At 47.2% G+C, this 21,059-nt stretch overlaps 1 protein-coding gene across 1 annotated transcript in view; it reads left to right on the top strand.

Moving 5' to 3' along the window:
• Nucleotides 1-20,607, top strand: part of LOC125101686 (UL16-binding protein 3-like) — a 176,166-nt gene extending 155,559 nt beyond the window's left edge. Inside the window, 1 exon segment of the mRNA XM_047732027.1 lies at nucleotides 20,157-20,607. The gene's annotated coding sequence lies outside the window, so the exon portion shown is untranslated.
• Nucleotides 20,608-21,059: the final 452 nt, after the last annotated feature.

The raw sequence follows: 21,059 nt of genomic DNA, 5'->3' as shown, positions 1-21,059 counted from the left end.
GATTATCCTATGTGTATTGCTTATGACTTGCTATTGTTTGGGGGCCACCTGCACAGACTCTCTGCCTGTTGTGGCCTATGCTTGCTCTTCAAGGTGTTAGTGGAACCCAGACACACCAGTTCTGATGGAGCACATCCACCAGGGAACGTGGGAGTGGGGCGGTGGTGTTAGCAAAATTTGCTTTGGGCTATGCATCCTATGCCTGATCCCCTGGAGGACAGCCGCAGCTGGGGGCTGTGAGCCAGGGCAGTTGAGGGCTGAGACTGGATGTATTGTGTGTGTGTCTATGCCTGGGCACGGTGCTTGGTGATAGCTGGGCATGGCCAGGCCTGGTGGGAGACAGCAGGTCAACACTCTGAAGCTCATTGCTGTGGATGCACCAAGGTCACTCTCCCTAGGGCTGCTCCCAGCCTGACAGGGTGCTAAGGCAGACCTCTTCCTGGGAGACACAGGACTCCTCTGATGGCCCACTTCTCCTTAGGGACTCTCCTGAGACCTTGAGGGACTTTCCCTAGGCTAGATGGCAGTACAGGATGCCATCACACAAACTCTGCTCCTCATGCACTTGGAGTCTGAACCACTTTGATCTGAATGGTCTCGAAGACCCCCCAGACTTCCACCATTATTCTCATGGGGGCTTCACCCATTGACATCCCTGCCTGTTAATCCCATCAAGGTTTCTGCTTCTTAAGACTGACCATCAGATGGATTTATTGCCTGAAACTCTATGTCATCATATTTCAAGTTCTGATAACCGCTAACATTGCGCATTTCCTCTAAACATCAAAAGTGATAAGCTGCATTATTTAGTCATTGGGGCTCTTAAATTCTTCTGTAAATTCAACTTATTGAATTGGTTTTCATTTTATGTGTAATTTGGCAATGCTATAAAATGACATTATTTGTTCAGTCGTAGCTCTGGAAAATAGAAATCGCATCAAAATGTTATTCATTTGTCAAACCTTGAAAAAAAGTTTCACATCTTCTGGCTAATTCTGAAGCTTTGTTTCAGTTGGCACAGGAATCCATAAGAAGGTAGGAAGCACCAACTCTTATTTGAAAGGTGTAGGGAGGTAAAACTATTAATAAACAAAGTTCAAGATTCTTTGGTAGACCTTGAGTAAATTTCTCAGTCCCCATGGAAGATGGTCCTGAGCTTTCTGCTTCTCAAGAGCACCACAATGTCCGGGAAGGGGACACCGTCTGCATCATCGCAGCTGAATAGCTCCTCACAGTCCTTTGCCCACAGGTGCACAAGTTCTCATGTGTACTAGGGACCCACCTGAAGGTCCAGCCCAATCTTTTGATGTAATATAATGGGATATGGATTTACAACACCAAAAAGAAGTAACTTTGCAAATCCAAAATCGAATTGAAAACTAATCAAGTCTCCATATCTAACAGCTGGTTTATAGAAAATATTGTCAGCAGGACAATAGAAACAGGTACATGGATTCAACCAGCCAAGTCCAAGATATAAAAATTCTCTAAGACCATCTTGTTTCTTCAACACATTAAGTACAAGGAGAAAAATAAGAAGGCAGAGCATAAAAATGAAACCAAGCTGTCCAGATCTGAACTGAGTCACGAGCATGGAATGGAGCAAAGAGAGTGAGCACCACTGAGGGGAACAGGTGGGGGCTGGATGGGGAGAAAATATCCTTTTAGGTCCCCCAGACTCTGTGACTCCAAAAGGAACCCTGAGAAGGGCTGGGCTGCGAGAGGGAGGAGCGTCCCTTCTCCATCCCTCCATCATCAGCTCCGGATCCTCAACCCGATCCCCTCTCCAACCATCTGAGGTTTAGGGACAATGGCAAATTCTCCAGACCATGCAGTATGTCCACTGCTGCTGGGTGTGTTCATTTGACAAGCATTCTGTTCATTGTGACAAGCAGAGCATGGGGCTGGGTAGAGAGTGAACTGCAAGAGCACAAGACAGTTTCTGCCCTCCAGGGCCTTACATTCTAGCCAGACCCACAGGATGGTTAGCAGAAAGCGAACAGGCAATGATTCAGGGGTGTGTGGTCAATGAATACGGAACATGTCCTGGTCAGAGGCCTTCTGTGAAGATGTCAGGACTTAGCAACGGAGGGGTGAAGAGTGGGAGGATTTGAAGGAGGAGTCCTAAATCAAGGCTCTGTTTTCCAGAATGTCCAGAGAGTGAGGGGAGCAGTGTGAGGAAGGATTGCCACTTTGGGGGGACAAGAGTCCAAAATAGAGAGTAGGCTGGGCTCTCCAGGACCTGAGTGGGAACGGATTCCCTGGTAACTGGCCTGGGAATCCATAATTCTCACTAAAACACATGTGGAAGACAGACACACACACACACACCTGAATGGAGAAAGAGGTAAAGCTCTAGGTATTCGGTTCCCAACATGTAAAAAAGATGGAAAGTACCTGCATGTCTTCCTTCACCAAGACAGAAATGTTCCCAGCAGGACCAACAGGACATAGCAGAGCATGACCATGATGAATTCAGTGAGAGAGAAGAGACTATGCACTCCAAGAACTATCCCACAGCTGTGTTTCCAAGCCAGAGCAATAGCAAGGATGTCATCCTGGGACGCCCAGGTGGCTCAGTGGGTTAAGCAGTGGGTTAAGCTCAGTGGGTTAAGCTCAGTGGGTTAAGCTGACTGTCGGGATCAGCTCAGGTCTGGATCTTAGAGTTGTGAGTTCCAGCCCTTTGTTAGAGGCCTACTAAAAAAAAAAAAGAAGAATCTAAAAAAAAATGAATGTGTATCACCTAGGGGTCAGAGACAGGCATTGTGTGACGCCAGGCCTGAAGCCATTCCCTCCTCCTGACCCTCGAGGTCTTGCTCCTCACTAGCAGATGGGACCCCCAGCAGCAGAAGCAGGAGGGAAAGGGGATTCTGGGCTCAGACTCACCTCCATCATGTATTGGTATAGCACAGCTTGTGTGGACTTCCATGGTAACACCAGGGACCCGGAATTTAACAGTTCTGGATGACAAAGGCCCTCCCCCCAGCCAGTCACATGCAGCCCCTTGAACTTCTGGGCAGTTTGGGACTCCAGGGTTGTCTGTTGGCCTACAGGATCCAAGGGCCCCAGCGTTTCTCTGCAAGGTTCTCAACTGCCAAGGAGGCAAATGCAGATTGAAAAGTGAGCAGGAACACAACATTCAGCCTTGCTCACCCACTGTTTTCTCTTACTTTCACTGTCCAGGGGCAAACTCTTTCCACAATTTGTCATTTAACAGACCCAACTTGGTTTTCCGTTTTAGTAATTGCAAAGAGGGCTATCCTGCTCTTCAGTCCTTTGGTTCACTAACCGCTGAATCATGGATCTCCTTCCCTGTCCCACACTCATCTCCTTTTTTTTTTTTAAACAGTTGCACAGAATGTCATATGGTCTGCACTGAACACTTGGAAAATACTTTCTTAAGGAGACTGATTCTACCTCCCTCTAACTTCATCAGTCTAATTCATTGAGAAAACCCTGGTATATAATGAATCTATCCTATGTCATGAATCCATTCTGTGTCATGAATAATGCTCACCTATGCATTTAATCAGGTTCCTGCTCTGTGTCCTCTGTCAGCAGGGATGAAATTCTCACTGAGGTCAGTTCATGTGACCTGTGGTTCATATGAGGAACTGTATTTGGCACAGAGCCTGGGGCCACATTGAATGAAGAGATTAGGTCAGTAAGGGCTGCCAGTTTTCCCTGCCTCCCCAGCTCCCCGTCCTCAGCCCTACCACACTGCCTAGTAGACACTTATTAAACAAATGTATATTCAGTAAGTGTCCCTTTTCTGCTCTTAATGAAAAGGGTATCTGTCCAACATCATCAATAGATGCTAAAATCATGGGCTGAATGGTTTTTGGGGAACAGGATATTCACATAGAGAATAAATTTTGGCCCACATTTAAAAAAAATTTATTCATTTATTTTAGAGAGAGAGCACACATGCTCACCTGAGTGAGTAGCTGGAGGGTCAGAGAGAGAGGGAGAGAAGCAGACTCCCCAGTGAGCACAGAGCCTGACTCAGGGGGCTCCATCCCACAACCCTGAGATCAGGACCTGAGCCAAGACCATGAGTCAGACACTTAATGGACAGAGCTACCCAAGGCCCCTCCAACCACATGTTTAACATGCAAATGTCACACAACTAAACTTAGCTTTTGCCACCATCTTCATCATCATATTTGTGAGTCTTTGTATCTGTTGAAATTCTGGAGACTGGTTTGGGACTAACTCACCTGGCTTTCTTTTACCTGGGCTGAACAAAACCTCCACCTCATTATGCATGAGGCTGTGAGGTTGCCTCAGTCTGTATTTTAAGCTCTCAGTCCAATGGTGGCCATGACCAAGACTGCCTTAATGTTCTAGTTTCCAGCTGGACTAAACTTAAAATAATCTCCTTCCTGGCTCCAGGCTCCTGATCTACCTTTTCTTAGAATATTTTATTTATTTTTTTTTCTTTTACTTTTAAGTAGGCCCGATGCCCAGCATGGAGTCCAACACAGAGCTTAAACTCATGACCCTGAGAACAAGTCCTGAGCTGCTATCAGGAGTCAGATGCATAGCTTTACCAAGAGTGAACCACCCAAGAGCCCCTAGAAAGCTTTTCTAAAAAACTTAGTAACTGTAAATTCTTTTTCCTCTTAACAGCTTTATAATGTATGACTATCTTTCTTAAGGCCTGGGGAGCCATCTTTTTCAAATGTGAACATCAAAGGAGATAGGGTCCTCACCTCCCAGTCTCTGTAGGAGGGAAGGAGCCTTTGTTTGATAAGAACACCATCAACTGGGAGGCTGAAGCAACAGAAACATTTTCTACTTCCTCTTTTTTTTTTTTTTGAAAGAAGTAGCATGATTTTATTGAAAAGTTTTAGTACAGGGTTGTATGATCTTAAAATCCTCTGTTCTAAACCAATACGAGCACAGCAAATGACAGACTCCTGAAACTAGTAGGCATCTAACCAGAGGTGAGTTCTAGCAGGAGTATCTGCAAGTTGATTAATGCACTTTCCATTGGAGGATGAGCAGCAGTGGTGTATGTGTATTTCTGTGGCTCCCTTTCCTGTCTGGATACACATGAGTCCAGCCCCATTCAGCAGAGTTGGACAGAACTGATAAATCTTGTTTGCACACAAGCAGCAAAGTTTTGGGCCGCTCCGGAAGCCACCTTCATCTTTTTTAACTAAAACCATCAAATACTTGAGGTCTACATTGCCAGTGTGTGGGGCCAAGTCTAGTAGGATTAGCTAATATATCACAACTACTTGAAAACAGAAAAGGGGCTAAAAGAAAAAATCAGTTGTTAATTCAATAATGATAATGCAGATTTTTATCTGATGATAATTTTGAAACTACCTCTCTCTCTTAGCCTCAATCTTAAGAAGAAATAATATTATGTTTAAATCAACTTTTTTCAGTCATGTCAATGTGTCTACGCTTGTATGCCGAGGCTGTGTACCTGTACGTGTTTGTAACTGCATTTTCATTGGTTTGTGCATAGAAATTCCAAGAAACATATAGCCCTCATTAATGGAAACTAAAAACTACATACATCTGAGAAGGCTCTTCACATGATCAAAGCAACTCTTCCTAGATAGAGTCAATCTATATGACATAGCTGACTCTACCAGTCTAGAATACCATTGTTTGTCTCAAAAGCCATTTTAAGGAACAGGGAAACGCTAGTCTCTGCCATGACCAAAACGAACATTTTCTCCCTGTTCTAGAGAATGGACGTCCATGAAAAAGATGCAGGCAGGTTGGTTCTCCTAAAACGTCTCTCCAGGGCTCCCACATGGAGTCCTTCCTGCTGTGTCCTCACATGGCCTTTCCTCTGTGTGCACCTACTTCTGATGTCCCTTACCCTTCTCAGAAGGCACCAGTCCAACTGGATCAGGACCCCACCCATATGACCTCATTCATCCTTACTTACCCCCTTATAGACCCTGTCTCCAAATACAGTTACCCTGGGGGTTAGGGCTTCAAACTATGACTCTTGGGAGGACACAGTGGAGTCCATAACAGGGACTAAGTTTGACGGGAGCCACTAATTACAGAGTGGTCTAATTACAGAGAAGTACATTTAAAAGCTCAGGAAATAACTCCATGTGCTCAACACATCCTGTTGCTCAACCTCCAGGACTTTCCCACTAGCTTCCCCACTTCTTAAAAACCTTCTGCCCCTTGTTTCAGTGGAGTGGAGTTCAGGCTGAGTACATGCCTCCCTCCCCTATTACAACAGCCTTCAATAAAGTCTTCCTGGTCTGTTCAATGGTGTCTCGTGCACTTTTGCTTTCACAAGTGGTATGTACAGATGTAGTCGGGTTCTCTTTCCTACTAAGATCCATGATAAGTTTCTGCATACCTTCCTTCCAAAAGTTACCCTGTTTGTTATGGGTGTCTGTGCTTTATTTAGCAGAAATTACCTTGTTCCTTCAGAGCTCTAAGGGAATTATGTTGTGTTGTTACCAGAATAATTTTAGGAATATATTTCCCCTCAACATTTATAAGATAATTTGTAAACATCCAGAGAAATTGATAGAATTTTATAGGGAACACCAGTATACCGATCCCCTAAGATGCTACAGTTAACTTTGCACTATACATGCTTTATCACAAAATATCCACCCAGTCATTCTTCCCTTCTTCCTTTAAAGTATCCTATTTTTGATGCATCTCAAAGTGGAAAACATTAAAAAGTTGGTCCCAAGTGCTTTAACATTCATGTCCAAAACTAAAGTTCTTGTCTGCCTGTGAATGTGACCAAAATGATTAGTGAATCTTACGATAACCAGGTTGTCATAAATCATTAATATCAACAAGGGACTATGACATACTCATCCTAATAAAACATTAGTTAATGCTAATCTATTGCATTCCAAGTTTACTGGGATCCTTCTAATTTGATGTTCACAGTGTTTCTGTGTAGATGTAATCCCCTCCTGTTGGCTTCTGAAACTTTGGGAGGGAAGTTGTGTGGAGCAAGGCCAGACATCTGTGCCCCCACAGAGAAGGGGAAGGGTAAACCAGGGGAGAACAGCACATGAACACACTTGCACTGTATACCCAGGCCTTCCAGTGTGGCCTACTTGCTGATTCCACCCTCGTGCTCATCTTTGTACTGACTCTGACTCATCTCTTTGTCTAGATTATGTTTTTTCTGTCTGAACAAGTGGTGTAATTCCTGTAGGGCTCAGATAGTGTCACCTGCGTTATCCCAACCATCTCTGATGGAATTAATTTCCTCTCTTCTATGTTCTAAGAGTTCTGGTCTACTGTAAGAATACCAACCAGTGTTCTGAGTGCATGAACATCTAGCTGGCTCTCACCCTGGGTACATTAGTTCTCTTAGTTCTCTTCCTCAGAGAAAATGGAAAATTCTTGTTGCCTTGACTCTCTAGGAGAAGATCTTAAACATTCTAGATGTTCAGTGAATGTTTAAGGAATTGATGTACTGAATTACTTTGGACATAGCAGGTGCGGAGGATAGCCTCTCCTTGGTGTTAGGGAGTTGACAAAAGCCTTCACTGGATGTCTCTCAAGCCTACAATCCATGGCCCTAAGCATGTCTCTGTTCTCCTGAGCACTCGCTCCCCTGCTCACCCTTCCTCACTGAGTTTCCTCTTGATCTATAACTAACTAGGTATACAAGAGCTCCCACTCTTTCCTCTGAAATTTCATGTCTTGGACAACCTTGGCTCTGAAGGGGAGAGAAGATCCCTGGTATTTCACTTTTCCTTGGAGTCCCTACTGGTAGCTTCCTCAGATGTGACAGTTTCTTCAAAGCTCTTCAGGCTTTCCCTGACTCTTATATTAATGTGCTCCCAGCATCCACCTACTTTCCATTTGCAAAGCCACGTGCACAGTTTGTTCCACTTCCAAGTACAAAAATCTGTGAATTATGATATTGAATTGCACTGAAACTGTGAATAGTAGCATTCTCTAACTCTGAAAATGGGTGAAGGTCTGAGGTGTGCAGAGACTGGGGAAAGCCTAGCCCCAAGTGGAGTTTCCCTAGGTCCTTCAACAAGTGCAGGTTTCTCTCCTGAAGACCTGAGGATCATGTGAAGATAAGAGAGTTCAGCTCAGCTCAGCTCAGCTCAGTAATAATCAAAACAATGAGCAGATGGGTTCCTGGGTGGCTCAGTGGATTAAGCATCTACCTTTGGCTCAGGTTATGATCCTGGATCCAGAGACTGAGTCCCACATCAGGCTCCCTGCTCAACAGGGAGTCAGCTTCTCCCTCTGCCCTTCCTCCCACTTGCGCTCTTTCTCTCACATTGATAAATGAAAGCTTAAAAAAATGGGCAGTCATTGTTTCACTTTGTTTCTCTGCTGGACCACAGGGAGCTGTCTCTTAGCTACAGCCCTGGCCATTGCCAGCTCTTACAGTGAATATTGAAGGCACTCTCCTTTTATTCCCTGTCTTATCCTACTGGTTCCAGGTACATGGAAAAAATATTTCCTTGTGTTTTCCTCAATCCCAGTGCCATCCAAATGAGTCCTGTTGGAGGCATTCCTTCTGGATTCTGACTCCCACTCCTGTTGTGTACTGTCCTCCTCTGTCCACAGGGACAGCCCTGTGAAGACAAGGATGACCCAAATAAAGGAATGGTGAGAGCCTACCTACAAAATGGCTCTCAGTGATTCTGGCCTCCTGATACTCATGCCCTGTGTAATCCCCAGCCACACTGAACAGGGATGATGGATGCAGCTGTCAGGATAGAATGCAAATACTAAAACATGACTTTCAAGCCAAGTCACAAAAGACATTGAGGTTTCCACAGTTCTCTCTAGGTTCTCTCACTCTGGGGAAAGCCAACTGTCATGACTTTTTTTGTTTTGTTTTGTCTTAAGATTTTATTTATTTGAGAGAGACAGCAAGAGAGAGAATGAAAGAGCACCAGCAGGGGGAGGGGCAGAGGGAGAAGGAGAAGCAGACTCCGTGCTGAGCAGAGAGCCTGACACAGGGTTCCAGGGATCTTAGCCTGAGCCTTTGGCAGATGCTGAACTGACTGAGGCACCCAGGGGCCCCTGGCTCTCATTTTCCTGAAGTAGCCCTATAGAGAATTCCTTGTCATGAGAAGCTGAGGTCTCCTGCCAACAGCCATAGAAGGGATCCAGCTTAGAAGCACCATCCAACCTGTATGCCCTATAGGCCCAACTGTAGTCCCAGTCAAACCCTCTGATGAGAGTGACCTCCGTTAACACTTGACTGCGGCCTCATGGGGGACTCTGAGCCAGAACCTGCCTGTGGTCCTGCTCCTGAATTCTTGACCCACAGAAACTACGGGAGATAATAAATGGTTACTGGTGTTCTAAGCCACTAACTTTTGGGGAAATATAAACATATAAAGAAATGTAAAATAATATAATTGAATTAATATAAGGAAATAATTCTTCCATGTACCCTGAACCAGTAGGATAATATAGGGGATCAATAGAGCATGTGTGCCTTTAATAGAAAAGATTTGGCAATTCCCAGGGTCCCAGCTACGAGGCAGCTCCCTGTTGTCCAGGAGAGAAGAAAAAAATGAAACAATGACTGTCCATGTTTTTAAGCTTTTATTTATTAATTTGAAAGAGAGAGCACAAGTGGGGTGAAGGGCAGAGGGAGAAGGAAACTCCCTACCAAGCAGGTAGCCTGATGTAGGACTCGATCCTGGGACTCCTGGATCATAACCTGAGCCAAAGGGAGATGCTTAACCCACTGAGCCACCCAGGTACCTGTCTGACTATTGTTTTGATTATTACTGAGCTGAGCTGAATTCTCTGGTCTTCACATGATCCTCAGGTCTTCAGGAGAGAAACCTGCATTTATTGAAGGACCTAGGGAAACTCCACTTGGGGCTAGGTTCTGCCCAGTCTCTGCACACCTCAGACCTTCCCCCATTTTCAGAGTTAGAGAATGCAACAACTCACAGTCTCAGTGCAATTAAATATCACAAGCCTCTCCTCGTGGCAATCAGTGTGTTTGGCCCTATATTTTTTTCTCCAAAACAAAACAAAACTAAACACCTAAAATGAATACATTTACTTTATTTTAATAGGATATACTTGATTCTCCAAAACCTAAATGAGCTAATATTTCTATTGAGGGACACAGTACCAATTGTGAAACCACACTGGTCAGAGTCAGTAAAACACAAAAGAAGCCATGCTTTATTCTCTCCAGGGGGAAAATGAAGACTATATGGGAGATAAATCTTGGAAATTGATGGGAATTATGGAAATTATGGGAATGGGAATATAAAATTTAGCCAGGCGGGAAAATGGGCAAAGTGATCTCTGGGGAAAGAATGAAGACAAACTAAAGAGCTTACAGGCATCTCTGAGTCAAAAATCTTGAATGAGATCAGGATGACTGAACCATGAGTCATTGTGGAAGAAGATCTTCTAGCGAAAAGAGGTGTCAGGAAAACAGGATGGAAATATCTGGAGTCATAGATGCTGCACAGAGAAAATCCACAAGACATCCCACCAATTATCCATCTGTTCATCCAATCATCCATCCATCCATCCATCCATCCATCCATTTCTGCATTTCCTAACATATATTTTCTCTCTCCTCACCCCAAGCACAAAAGGGGTAGTTTGTAGCATTCTGAGCATTTTAGGTGCAGACTCAGAGACGGCTCCGTGACAGATCCAAGGTGTTATATGAGCCGCTCTACCATCGTCATACATTCCAGCAGATTTAATGGTGCCTAAAGTGTCAATGGTAGATCCAGATGCTATTGGTTTCTACAGATTTTTTTTTTCATTTTTCACATTGGAATAGGTTTTATTTAGATTGAAAGTTTTTCAATTAAATTTTTAGTTTGAGATAACTATACAATGAATTCATAGACAGCTCTTACAAATAATATAAAGATGTCCCAGGTATTCTTTTTCTCATTTCTCCCAAGGGAAACAAATTACAAATACTGTAGTGCAATATCACACCCAGGATATTGACATGGATACAATGCACACCTTATTCCAAGTAAAGATGATACTGGAGCCTTTGGCAAGCCTCTAGGGGTAAGGCACAGTGTAGGCCTCTTAGGATGCGGAGCAAGTCCCTGCCATCATCTACATATAACTACTGTCTTGTTGAAAAACCAGTCTTGGCCTGCCTAGGGCCTTTATGGGGACTGAACACTGACCTGGGCCACCGAGTCACCAGGTGACCTGATCTGCCCCTCATGAGCTGGATGCTTTCTGGCCCATCAGCCTGAGAGTGATAAGCACAGCAGCCCTCCATCAAATGGAAGCCATAGGTACTTGATCAGGCCCCAGGGCACAAGCACGTTCCCTGAAGAAGTTGCCTGAATGCTCATGGTCCCCACTCCTACCCCACAGCTTCCTCTCTCTCAGTCTATATCTATGGCCTCATGGGAAGCTCCCAACTATCAGTGACAAGGGAATAGAGGACAGGGGCCTGGTTTCCAGCTGCTTCTGTATGATCCACAGGTCCCGCCTGAAAGGGAAGAGCTTCAGCATTATAGCCCTTCTCCAGACTATTCCCGAAGGACAGTGAGTGAGGGAAATGTTCTCAGTGGGCACAACGCTGGGCGGTACCCCAGGTGGTACACTTTGCTACAGAAGAAGAAATGCACACATATGCAATTCGATGCCCATTTCAATGGTTTGGCTGGATGGCCAGGGACTTGGAAAATCCAAATGGAAACTTGGTGACATAGAAATTTGGGGGAGAGGTATGTGGATAGAATTCTCTGAGAATGGAAGGATAATTGTGTCCCATGGGAATGCTCCCCAAAGGGTGACTTCAGAAGAGGATGATTTTAAGAATCAAGTCACTAGGATGACCATTCTGGGGCTATCAGTCAGCCTGTTTCCCCGGGATAGCCCTCATTGCCCAGTGGGCTCAGGAATAAAGGGGCAGGAATTAATGTCAGGCACGGGCTTAGCAGCACAGACCTGCGTTTACCGAGGCTCAACGGGCCGTCCCCACTGCTGAGTGCCCAGCCTGCCAGCCACAGAGACCAGTGCTGTGCCCTGATATGGCACCGATCCCCAGGGTGATCAGCTCGCTGGCAGGTTCATGACCCTGGACCACTTTCATCATAGTATGCACAGCATTCCTCTTTTTTTGAAATAGACACTTACCGCAGATATTGGTTTGTCTTCTTTACCTGCAATGATTTTGCCAAAAACTACCATTGGTGGATCCACATAATTCTTTACCCCACCCTCACTGTCTTCCCTACCCTGTTGCTCTGATCAAGGAACTCGCTTCACAAGAAAAGGAATGTGTCAGTGGGCCCATTGCTCATGGACTTACTGGCCTTCCCATGTTCCCCATCCTTCGGAAGCAGCTGGTTTGGCAGACTGGTGGACGGTCGCAGTGCTGGCTAGGTGGTAATGTGTTGCAGGGGTGAGGCCAAGTCATCCAGAAAGAAAGCTGTGTATGCTGTGAGTGCAGCTCCTTTCCCTGGGATTAAACCTTGAACCCTCTCCTCTTAGTTCCTGGATGGACTCTTCTTCCAGTTGGCATCTCACTGGGAACCTGTGTGGTTCTCGCCCAAATGGGAGTAATGGCAGCCACAGGTGTGCCTGCCCTCTGCCCTCCCCCCCACCCTCCTGACCTGGCAAATAATCTGTGCGGTGTCAGACTGACTTTTCTAAAACTCTCCAGTATGGAGACGTCTTAAGCCTTGCTTCCCACCAGGCACTCTCTCCCTCTCTTGCCCTCCGACTCCCATCTCCTGGCAGTATTTTTTTCAAGTTGAAAAAATCTTTTCCATCTTCCTTTTCCCCAGAGCCCAAAGTCACTGAAAACAAAACAAAACAAAACACACCTGAGGCAGAAGTGAGCCTGGGGAAGACTGATTGATAAGAGGGCAGTAGCCAACACAGAGTTTTTTCACTGCTCCCATATGGTTTCTTGCCCCAGTCTTAACCCCGTCCCCTCTCCCCCTCCCTATTTCTCCTTAACCACTCCCAGGAGGAGTGTGGTAGACAATTTCCTCAGCAATTTGAGGAGGCTGTGAAGAAACCTTGTCACAGCCACTCTGGGACCCCAGCCAGCATCAAACCACCCGCTTACTCCTGCCAGGCCATATTTCCTGAAATACTTCAATCTTCTCTCCCGCCCTTCTTTCCTTCTTCACGCCATTCTCCTCCCAACCTCTCTTTTCTGTCTTCATTCCCACTTTCCAAATCATCCCCTCTTGTGGTCAGAAAGTATAAACTTCCAGTTATAAAATAAACTAGTCATGACATGTAATGTATAATAAGGTGCATAAATACAGCTAATGATATGCATACAAATATTGACTCTTGTATACCTCAAAATAATGTTATTGTCAGTAATATCTCAATAAGAAACTTTAAAGGTAAATGAAAAGAAGGAATGATTCTTTTTTGTTGGAATAGCAGTGGGGTGATAGAGTCTATGCCTTTTGTTATGGGTTGAATTGTGGTCCCCCAAAAGTTATGCTGAAGTCCTAACTCCTGGTCTTGGGAACATGATTTTATTTGGAAATAGGGTCTTTGCAGCTATATCCACATGAAAATGAGGTCATTAGGGTGAAACACCATCGAGTAGGACTGTTGTCCCTGTAAGAAGGGACCAGAGACAAACAGGGGGGAAGTCAGGTGGATACACAGAGGCGGAGAGGGAAGCCAGCCCTGTGACAACAGAGACAGACATCAGAGGGCAGCCGACCAGAACCCAAGAATGTCAAGCATGGCAAGAAACACCCAGAAGCCGGGAGACAGAACATGATGCAGACGCCTTGCTCTCTATATTCCAGCCTTCAGAACAGGAAGGGAAGAAAATCCCGTTTTGTATCATTTTTTCTTTTTCAATTTATTTTTTATTGAGATATAATTGATACACAGCATTATATTAGGTTAGGATGTACAAGGTAATGGTTGGATATTCGTGTATAGTGTGAACTGGTCAGCACAATAAGTCTCGCTTCGAGATCCACTCTCTCAATAACTTTGAAATACACAACACAGTATCATTAACTACAGTGAACATGCTGTACACTATATCCACATGACTTTTTTTTAAAAAGATTTTTTAATTTATTTATTTAAAGATTTTATTTATTTATTTGACAGACAGAGATCACAAGTAGGCAGAGAGACAGGCAGAGAGAAAGGAGGTAGCAGGCTCCTTGCTGAGCAGAGAGCCTGATGTGGGGCTGGATCCCAGGACCCTGGGACCATGATATGAGCCGAAGGCAGAGGCTTTAACTCACTGAGCCACCCACGTGCTTCATAAAGATTTTATTTATTTATTTGACAGAGAGAGAGAGAGAGAGAGAGATCACCAGTAGGCAGAGCAGCAGGTAGAGAGAGAGGGGGAAGCAGGCTCCTTGCTGACCTCAGGACCCTGAGATCATGACCTGAGCCAAAGGCAGAGGCTTAACTCACTGAGCCACCCAGGCGCCCCCTCCGCCACATGACTTTTAAGTTCATAACTGGAAGCTTATACCTGTTGGCCACGAGAAGGGAAGGTACTGATGGTGGAAATGAAGATGGAAAAGTTAGGACAATGGGTGAAAGAGGAGCAGACCAGCAGTACCAGAAAGGGCTGATATATTCTAGAATATACGGTAGGAGGTGGGCGGGTCCCGGGCCCGAGTCAAGCCCGAAGCGAAAAGAAAAATTTTCTGTAGAAACCGCAGATCGCGGTGCAGTAGAGCCGCGAGGAGCTTCCCAGGGCGACTGGGGTGGACTGGGGTCTCCAGCGTCCGTCCTGGCCTCCTGCTCCGGTTTTTCCTGCCGGTCTGTGCTAGAGCAGGCTGCAGCCCTGAGTTCAGAGGCGGAACCCGGCGTGGGAGCGGTTTGTTGGGGAGTGAGCGGTAAGACCGGGGAGCAGAAACGGTGTCCGCGGAGCGGTTCTGGAGCCTTCTCGCCCCTAAGACGCAGACTCCTCAGTTATTCTCTGCGGGCCGCTTTCTGCCTGGAGGGTGTCCGGGCGGTTGTGGGCAACCACGACCAGAAAGGTGGAAGAGGAATCTCACAAAGTTGGGCCAGGCTCTGGGGGCGGGGAGCACAGCGGAGGAGAGAGGGCCGCGCTGGAGATCCGCGGTTCTTCACAGTCTCTGCAGCTTCCTCTGGGAGCCCAGCTTAAGCCTGGAGCCCCTGACTCTAGGCAGGACTCCGGGCTTTCCCAGGGAGGGGGCCGCCACATGACCACGTGCCTCGAGCCCTGTCCCCCTGTTCTCCCTGCAGGAGTCGCGGTGCCCACTGGGGTCAACCAGTCCTGGTGGGATGGACTTGTCCGCACGCTCGGGCAGCGGATTACCCCCTCCCCCTCCCCGTGGGACGCCAGGCGCTGCTTCACCTGCACCTCCCAGCTCAGGGTGCACAGCTCTGATGTCCTCTGGCCAGAGACCTCTTTGCTCCAGGTCCCAGGAGCATACATGCCCACAGTCCCTTTTACAGGGTGTGACTTTCCCTCCTGTGAGTGTCATTGCCTCCCTGGAGCACTAGGGCTCTCTTCCTGATATTCAGATCAGGATGTCACAAAGGGCACAGAGCCCATTTTCCCACAGGGCTCTGTGGTGTGGATTCTAAGGGTCCTGGGGCCCAAGGAGTGGGTCCAGTGGCACCTTCATCCATGGATTGTCTGTGGCTGCTTGTGGGCTACAACAGCACATTGAGTGGTTACAACAGAGTCCTATGCAATATTCAATAGACACAGAAAATCTTTGCACCAGGCTGGCATTTCAATGAAAATCGAAAAGCGTTCCTCATGTCCTTGCATCCTGAGAGAGGCTTTAAAGTTTGTATTCATCTCTGTCCTTGCATCCAGGATAAGATACTTTTGTATTTTATTTATTTATTTATTCACTTATTGATTGATTGATTGATTTTTAATGAATTTATTTATTTGACACCGAGAGAGAGAGAAAGCAAGAGAGGGAACACAAGCAGGAGGAGTGGAAGAGGGAGAAGCAGGCTTCCCACTGAGCAGGGAGCCTGATGGGGAACTCCATGCCAGGCCCCACCGAATCATAGGCTGAGCAGAGGGAGATGCCTCGTGACTGAGCCACCCAGGCGCCTCTAAAATACTTTTTTAATGTTGTGTTTGGAGAAAAGACTAGACAGTGTGAGAATATTGGACTTGAATGTCCCTGCCACTCAGCACCCAACCCACAGGTAATTCAACTACAAACAGTTTTCACTCCTGTAACAAATGTGGGGAATGGGAAAGGACCTCTACGCAGGTTCCTGAGCCAATGGTGTCACTGTGATCAGGACTTGGGGCAAGTGACTTGTCCTTATCTGCAATACCAGCCATTTCAATGACAGGGGCCCTGATGACACTAGGATCCCTGAGGACGATGTCAACTCACACACTAGGTCCACTGACAATGTCTGCACGATCTCTGCTCCCCAGTGTCTACCCACCCCTATGAATGACCCATGACCCATTGCGGAAGGCTAGCAGGAAGCACTGTACTTGCTATTGACCTGAAGGGTCCTTTCTGATGGATAGCTTGCTTCTGCTTCTACTACAGGGTTCCAGCTCTGAGGAGGGGCTCAGGCCTGGAACCCAGACAGAGGATCCAGACTCCTATTGGGTGTTTGCTTTCAGGTTCCTCTCCGTCCATCCTGGGACTTGGTCATTGATTTAATTGTTTAAATCCAGCAGCTTCTGGGTTGGCCATCTGGCTATCTTGCCTTTAGGATCACAATGTTCTGTGAGCCCAAGGTACGGAGAGTTTTCTGTGGGGCAGGCCTGGCTTGCATTCCAGCCTCAGGATCATTTCAGTCTTTGCCTCATCCCTGCTTTGGACAGTTGGGCGCCTGCACCTCAAATCTCTTACTTTCAGACTTTTCACCCAATTACTACTGTTTCTCTATCATCACCTCCTTCAGCCAAGGTTGTCCATCAGACAGACGTCACCGACTTTCTTGACAATGCTGGTGCCCTTCTCTCAGTGCAGTCTTTATGACTTTGCTATAAAGAGTTCTCCAGACCTGTCCATGAGCACAGTTGGAGGACATGTGTTTAGTTTCGTGTTTGGCATCTCCTGCTATATCTGTTCTATCAAAGGCTGAGATGCTAGGTATCAGCCTGATAGACACAGGGGACATTTCAATGGCTATGTGGCCTCCTGCCAGGCAGAGGCATCCTGATCCTATCCCAACAGGGGAAGAGCAGCAGCCTCTACTGCTGGGGGGAGGGGCTGTGCAGGGACAGTCCTTGCTCTGCCAGCACAGCCCTACAGGGATGCCACTGCTGTCACCTGGATGGCAGAGGGGTGCCTGCTGCTCTTTTTCTTCCAGCCCCAACCTCTGCTTCTACTGTTTTCCCTTCACAGCTGCTCTCTCGCTTTCCTACAATTTCTCCATCACATCTCAGCCCAGGCCTGGACCATCATGGTGTGAGATTCAAGGCCAAGTGAATGGAAACAAGTTTCTTTCCTATGCCTGTGGGAGCAAGGAGGTCAAACCTGTTGGTTTTCTGGGGATGAAGCTGAAGGACACAGCATTCTGGGGGACACAGAGGGAACCTCTGAAAGACCTGGGGGGAGAGCTCAGAAAGAAACTGCTGGACATTTTCACTAAGAGCGGTGAGTCTGAAGGCCCAGGGCAGAAGGAGAACACTTTAGCAGGGCTGGGGAGCTATGGTGTTCATGTAAAACTTCAAAGTGGGTCCCACACATGCGGCCCAGCAGCCCAGACAGAAAAGGAGGCCAGAGCAGGACCAGGAGGGCAGAAGGGGAGCCAAGGAGTGTGCAGCGGGTGGGGCAAAGGATTGGTCAGGACCAGAGGCTGACCTGTTTCCCCTGGTGGGGGCGGGGGCACATTCTCTCACCATGCAGGGCAGCCTGATGCGTGAGTGTGGGGCCCACGGACACACCAGAGGATCCTGGTGGTTCGCCTTCAATGAGCAGTTAACTCACTTCTTTGACCTGGAAAACAGAAAGTAGACAGTGGTTCCTCCTAGAGGCCAACAGTTCAGAGGCACGTTGGACAATGACGAAAAGCTGACTAAGCTCCTTGTGCAGACCGCAAACGGAGACTGTAAGAGCTGGCTCCAGCAAGTATGGGAGCGCCGCGATGAAACACAGGAGACCACAGGTAACTCAGAAGACTGGATGGAGTGCTGGTTCTCTGAAATGACCTCGACCTACCCCACAGTGTGTGTGTGTCTGTGTGTGTGTGTGTGTGTGTGTGTATGCATGTCTGAGGGAGAGAGAGAAATTCATCCATCCATGGCAAATTCTTCCTGGAATTATAATGGCCACAGGGATGTTCTAGAATCCTTCCTTTCCCTTCCCACCTCCTGGATTTTTTCATCACTGCACACACCTTGTGCTCAGGTAGTTTTTGGATTTCTTGCTGCCCCAATCAGAGGAACATCAGTCTGTTTCCAGAGATGGTGTTCTTACTGACCCCGTTTCTGAGAATAATTGTCTTTTCCATGTCAACTGGTGTATTGATGGGAATCCTTCCTTCAGTGCCACCTGAACTGTCAGCTCCTGAGAGGTAGTTGCTGTCACCATCTTTACCCTGCATCACCTCCTGTCTGTCACAGCAGGAGCGACTGCTTATATTGCAAACCCTGCTTCCCCTTTTGGCCTGAGGAGCCCCTGAGGGACAGGGCGCATCCCCTCCTCACTTCCCAACATCAGGACTGGTCACAGCAGCTGCCACAAGAACAGTGACAGACACCGTCTGCCTGGGAGGATGGACCTGGGCCAGCAGGAGCTGAGGAAGCCTCCCCCAGTTTGGGGTCCCAAGTGGGGCTCTGATTCTTGGGGTTTCATTTCAGCGCCACCAACAACGCAGCCAGATGTGGCCCAGACCAGGAACATCTGGATGTTCATTGTGAGCCCTGACGTCGTCGTTATCGTCACCTTTGTTGTCATCCTTGTCATCATAATTTGCATAATCATAAAAAATTGACACTCTGTGTGGAACTTCTTTAGAAGGACAGGTAGTGAGAGCAGTTTGAGAGGGAAAGAAGGGGCAGATGGCCTGGTGTGAGCACAGGGAATAGTGAATTCCCAGCCTCACCCCTGTCCACTGCCTGAATCTTCTCACAGGGCAGAGGGAACAGATGAGTGAGATCTTATATCACATGTTGGCAACAGCTTGGACAAGCTCAGCGCTGAGCTCTGATATGGCCTCACTCACTGTTAAGGCCTCTGGGAAAGGGGAGGGGCCCACACCACAACTTAAGGCCTTTTGGTGCTAAACAGATTGAGGGAAGTCAGGCCTGTCTCTGACCTGGTTCTTCATTGGAGAGAGTCAATTTGGGCCCAGGGTGGGTGGTTTGGGGAAAGCGGGGACACACAGCATGGGCTGTACTCCCTTTTGAGAGACAGCAGCATGGCAGCTCCATGGGACATCTCAAGGAGAAGGGGACTCCATTTGGGCAGTTACAAGGACAGGGGCCAGGGTCTCATCCCAGATAAAGGGAGTAGGAAAGCCTCTGAAGACCAACTCATAGGCCTGGACAGTAGGGCCATGTTCCTCCAGAATGTGGCTTGGGTCTTCACATGTGAGGCAGCATGTGGACAGTAGAGACCCTGCATGATGGGACTAGAAGGAGGCCAGTTCTCCGTGCAACCGTGGGAACCCTGGCTGAGGCTGGTGCCATCCCTGGCAGCCAGCTTCCTGCAGACCTCAGATCCTGAGCCACTGAGCAGCCCCTGCTTTGAGCAGAGCTGACCTGGGGGATGGGCTAACTGAGCTCCCCTGTGAGCTCCCAGCTGAGCTGGACCAGGAATGGATGGGATGGCGGAAGGATCATCAGACTAAGAGATCTGTGTTCTACTCTCCAGGAGGCTGGAAGCCTCTCCAAGAGGCTGCTCTTGCTCACTGAACCTTGGTTCCTCAAGGTTAGAGGTGTCAAATGCAGGCCCCAGTCTTCTGTCACATCCCCCAGCAGTTCCTTTAGGATCTGCCATGAGAGGGAGCATGGGAACACGAGTCATGTGAGCACACTGGTTTTACTCACTTTGGTCCTGAGCCCAGACCATTGGTAACAGGGCCTAGGGCTGACTCCATGATTTGGTTCAGGAGGGAGGAGGTTTGTAAAGGTGGCTGGGCCCAGGGCTGGGGTCATGGCTGGGGGAAATGCATGCCCCTGGGCGAGGGCTGGGCTCTGGGGTGGGGAGAGCTGGTGAAGGGTAGTCCCAGGACAGGGGACCCGGGATTTCCTCAGCCACAAACACCTGTTCTGTTCTTAGGCTGCCAAGTCTACCAAGAAGCCCCTCAGTGTGGGGACCAGCTCAGTGACTCTGCCTCTGGGCCAGCTGCCTTTGGATGAGCTGTTCATCATTAGACCAAGAGCACTTCCAAATTTACAAATCCAGAACCTCAGTCCAACCACCTGCTGCAGGATAGGGAACCTCCCACGTCCCTTCTTGATTTCGAGCCTCTCCTGTTCAGCACATTCCACTGGCATATTCTATGCCGTTTTCTCTCGGTGCTCAGTGATGGAATTCCTGCACTGAAGTGCTTAAATGCTGGACTGAAGAATCTCAACGAAGACAACGTTTTCTGTGTTGTCCTCTGGTTGTGCAATATCGGATTCTTCTCTGTAAGAGGACCATGACCTTGCAGACAGTATCACCAAAAAGACACTGTTTGAAGCTCTAGAACTTCAGGGACATTTTCTGTGTCCTCATTGACTTTTTTTTTTCCTTTAATCTTTTCTAACAACTTTATTAAGTGTATTTTACTTTCCTTAAAATCAACCCATTAACCTCATTGACTTCTAAATGGAATATCTTATAATGTGATTATTTTCCCGGGCGTGGGTGGCTAAGTTGCTGGGGCATCTGCTTTCAGCTCAGGACTTGATCTTCAGGTGCTGGGGGGAGTCCTGCATCTGGCTGCCTGCTCAGCAGGGCGTTTGTTTCCCCCTCTGCCCTTCTCCTGCTCTTGCTCAGGCATGCTTTCTCTCTCTCTCTCAAAAATGAGTAAACAACAACAAAAAATCTTTAAGAAATATATATAATGTGATTATTTTCTTCAGCAATTTATTTCCATCTACATATATTGAAAGAAGCATATCCCTTATAAAAGATTAATTAGTCTGGAATTTGTTTTATATCCACAAGTACTCGGGGAATTTTTTTCTTCCTCTA

The sequence above is a fragment of the Lutra lutra genome, chromosome 6, assembly GCF_902655055.1.
Source record: "Lutra lutra chromosome 6, mLutLut1.2, whole genome shotgun sequence".
Lineage (NCBI taxonomy): Eukaryota > Metazoa > Chordata > Mammalia > Carnivora > Mustelidae > Lutra > Lutra lutra.
The sequence above is the reverse complement of the archived record's forward strand: the minus strand, read 5'-3'. Positions and strand labels throughout refer to the sequence as shown.